The sequence below is a fragment of the Malus domestica genome, chromosome 06, assembly GCF_042453785.1.
Source record: "Malus domestica chromosome 06, GDT2T_hap1".
NCBI classification, from domain to species: Eukaryota; Viridiplantae; Streptophyta; class Magnoliopsida; order Rosales; family Rosaceae; genus Malus; species Malus domestica.
Genome location: NC_091666.1, coordinates 19,730,766 through 19,735,146, shown reverse-complemented (window position 1 = coordinate 19,735,146; position 4,381 = coordinate 19,730,766). Strand labels below are relative to the sequence as shown.

At 35.2% G+C, this 4,381-nt stretch overlaps 1 long non-coding RNA gene across 1 annotated transcript; it reads left to right on the top strand.

Annotated features, from left to right (window-relative positions):
* Positions 1-558: 558 nt before the first annotated feature.
* Positions 559-2,853, top strand: LOC114825645 (uncharacterized). Its single transcript, XR_011582017.1, has 2 exons — positions 559-2,506; positions 2,664-2,853. It is a non-coding gene; the product is annotated as an uncharacterized lncRNA (long non-coding RNA).
* Positions 2,854-4,381: the final 1,528 nt, after the last annotated feature.

The following is a 4,381-nucleotide window of genomic DNA, read 5'->3' as shown; positions in this document are numbered from 1 at the left end:
ATAAACTCTAATTGTTAGTCAATCTATTGTTTTGATGGGATACGAATTCTCCGAAACTAATTTCAACGATCCCAACCGTCAAACTTGTTTACATATGCTTCGAGATCACATCAGCAAAAAATGAAAAAAAAACAAACATTCAGAGATCAAGTAACAGGACAAAGCTTTTCGACGGTTATAAACAAAAAATCATGATTTAACGGTTATTTTAACTCCGATTTTGATGATTTTTTACAGCTACACTCCTTGACCCTATATGAATACAATGAATGAATTCGATCTACAATGAATAACTGATTATATTTTAGGAGAAACTTAATATGAGCCATCATTAGTTATAATCCAATTTTGTTTAATTTATGGGTTAGGTCTAGTGATTCATTGTCCACATAAGCTTATTTGTATTCTCTTGCCAAATTTACCCTTAAATTGACCAATTAAGTAATTACTGTTTGTTAAGTTTGTGATTAATGTTAATCTTATCCTTAATTATAGGATTAGGGATTTAAATCTCCTTTTTTTTTCTTCTTCTTCCCCAAACCGTTCATTCTCTTTTCTTGTTTCAATTCTCTTTCTTGTTTCTCCCTCACAATATCTTTCTCTTCCTGCGTTATTTTGCCCAGTAATGTTCTTCCATAATATTTTTCTTCTCCTCCTCCTTCCATAAGGATGATCAATATACATTTGATTGGTTTTTTATTATTATTATTTTTTTAAAGAAATTGCATTAGTCAATCTTGTGTTTTGGGTTCTTCGTCTCATTTTTTTTTTGGCTTCATTCTCCGTTTTATATTTTTTTTAACTTTGAAGTTCTATCGAATTAGCATTTTCTCTAGTGTTTCCTCCCTCAATATCATTTTTCTTCACGATTTTTTGTTTTGTTTGTATCTACCTATATCACTGGTCATTTTTTAAATCTTTTTATATTATACTGTGTGCATGTATCATGAATAATTGTATTTATCTACCTATATATATAACATATTTTGTTGATAATCTATCTAAGATTAATTGTGTTATCTACCTATTTATCACAAATTAATTGTGTTATCTACCTATACAATATGTTTTTGTTCATAGTCTATATGTATCACAAATTATTTTGTATTATCTATCTATACAATAGGTTTTTGTTCACAATCTACCTCTATCATAAATTCTACCTACATCACAAATTTTTTATCTACCTCTGGCAATGTTTCTTTTGATTTTTTGATAAATTGGTAAGATTAGTAATAATGTGTTTTTAATTAGAAAACGGGTAGATAAAGGTATTTGAAGATTCAAATTTTAAAAATTCAAATTTAACGAATTTTCCCGGTTTTTTTTGCACGGGGAAATGGGTTGGACGAGATCTTGCAGACTGTGTCAGAGTTGGCGTCGGTTTTAACCGACGCAAACTCTCATTATTTCGACGCTACACAAATCTATCAAGCTAACGTCGGTTTTATCCGACACAACCCTGTCAGTAAAAAAATGTCAGACCTTTCATTCAAAAGTGTGTCAGAGCTAGTGTCGGTTTGAACCGACGCAAAGTCATCATATTTCGACGCAAGCAATTTTTATCATTTGTCAGATATTACGTCGGTTTTGACCGACGTAGGGTGTTCATTGTTCAACACAAGTTGTAGCTACTGTCGGTATTAACCAACACTAAGTTTTTATCCATATTTAAACCTCGTCTTTCCCAGTACTTCTGCGCTTCCATTTCTCTCTTATATTTCTCCTCTGGTTTACTCCTTCTCCTTCTCTTTCTCCCATTTCAGCCTTACTCTTTCCCTCAACTTGTATAATCACAAATGGAACCCGTCTATTACACGCTACCTTCTGGGATCCTCAACCGCGACAACAGGTTTCGCAATTTTCCTCGGCGTCCGGGAGCTGACCGGCGATAACAACAGCCTGATCCTCACGAGATTTCTGCTTCACTACCTGTAAATCTCAGTTCTGAGAAAACCCGGGAATTCGAATTCGAAATGTGAGCTCCGGGGCAAGCAGACACGGCCGTTCATAGAGTGATATTGGTGCGCAGAAAGGTCTTTTCATGCAGAGCTCTCTTTTGGGTTTTGAGTATTGTGCCTGGGTTTGGTACGAGCAAAGATCACCAACTTAACAGCAGCTTAAGTAATTTTTGGAAGAGAACAAAGACTGAAGAATCGATGGTAGGTCCTTTAAGCTTCAACAAAACAGGAAATCGAAAGTTAACCAGTTCTGGTAACGCTCCCCGCTTCATTAATTTCCAGCCAGGGGCAGTAAACGATGACCAACTGTTCCAAGTGTTCCATTTCAGCCATACCCCTGCCTCTCCAACTTCCAACTGCTGTGATTGTTAACCCCAAAATCCTAACTCCGCTATTTCTCCGCCCAGTGCTCCAATGGCCTCTCGCTGCAAATCTTTCTCGAAGCCGGCTTTCTCTCTTATCAAATCTGCCGTCAACAAACCAGCGTTCAAGGCCACTCCCATGTCTTCTCTCCCCTCCACCCGCCTGTCAATCAATCTCTCAAGGTACGCAAAGCCCTTCAAACCTGTAAAATTCTCAGTCTTTGGGAAATTTTCAATTGGTCATTGTCGAATTTTTGGATTTCAGGTCGTTTTCTCAATTGGGTTTTTCCTCAAATAAGCAAAGCTCTTGACATTTTTTTCCGATATTTTTGAATTTCAGGCCGATTCCGCAGTTGGGTTGTCTACAATCTCTGCTTCCGCAGTGGCAAGAATTTGAATGTATTGTCCATTTTGAAGAATTGTATCTAATTTTAAATAAATGTGGAGGATGAATTTTTGTAAATTATATGGAATGTTAGATGTAAAACATTTGTATATTATGGCACTATTTTTCTTTTGAATTATTTTTATTATTGTTTGTTTTGGCCTAAAATTGAAATTTATTATTTCGATTATATAATTTTTTTGAGTTATAATATTTGAGAACAAATACAGAAACAGATTTTGGCTTTTTTTTTTATTATTATTACCAAAGGTGGTGTCGCTTTAAACCGTCACTAGTTTGCATATTTTATTTATTTAATTGTTCTCTAACGTCGCTTTTATTTATTTAATTGTTCTCTAACGTCGCTTTAAACCGTCACTAGTTTGCATATTTTATTTATTTAATTGTTATGTAATGTCGCTTTAAACCGACGTTAACATCAGCGTCGCTTTAAACCGACGCTGCTTAGTGGCGGATTAAGCGAACAAAGCGACACTGAAGCCTTTTAGTGACGGTAGCAATGGCGTCGCTATTCCAATCCGACATTGCAGTGTTTTATGTCGGATTTTTGCCAAATTTCCGACAGAAATCGGGTTTCTTGTCGGGTTTTGGTCCGCCGGTGATAGCCTATATTGTAGTAGTGTCGGTTGGGGGAAGCTCTTCAGTTACAGGAGCATAGTTGTCCGAGAGCACGAGCCTCGGGTCAACTGAAGGTCGGAGAGGTGGAGGCTCTAAGTAGTCGTTTATGAAGTCATCCAGAGTTTTCAAGATCATCGCACATCGTTTAGTACCTGTACTTGGAGCAATATCGTCATGACAATCATGATCTTTTCTTGCTCTTGCTAGCAGCAAGGATGGAGAACTAGTGCTCTTTGGAGGTTGTGATTTTCTTGTGTTTGGAATGAGATTGTTACGAGTGGAAATTGTGGACGGAAAAAAAGAATGCAACGCATCCATCAAGAGCTGTTAGGAAATTGTGGACGGAAAAAAAGAATGCAACTCCCAGTCAAGCAAGTGACCCCTTTATATATTATTAAACCATTATTCTATGGGTCCCTCGAATTGTAGTTACTTTCATTAGAAAAATGACTAGTGTTGTTGTTCCATGCATTAGAAACCAAATTAGAATAGATAGTGGAGTGGGAGTTATGCATGACAACCGGTGTCTATGTGGATGCGAAATTATTTTCTAAATAATTAAAATGAATCTGAATAATAAAAAAACTATTTAATGTAATAAAATATTTACATATAAGAGTGTGGAGAGTTCACAAATGAATTTTGGTAAAAAAAAAAAAAAAAAAAAAGAAGTTCAAAGTGAAATAAAAGTATAGAAAAATATGAAAATAAAATGATAAAAAGAAGGCACCTAATTTTTTTAAGGTAATAAGATTTTGTTACGAAACTATCAAGAACTTAATTACAAAGAACATGCATGTCAAATGCAACCAAAATATGATAGACGCCAAAGGAAATATCGTCCCAATGAGTTATTGTTGTGTATAAAAAAATTTCGTAACATTATGTCATGGATTTGAAAGGTTACCGTAATGTTATACTTATCCATATTAATAATGTGACATGTGCCAATCAAGATGTTAATGGACAATATTGTTGTTAGCAAAGAGTCCTGTACGACTCAACCTTGTCATAGTTAGCATGATTATCTCTTC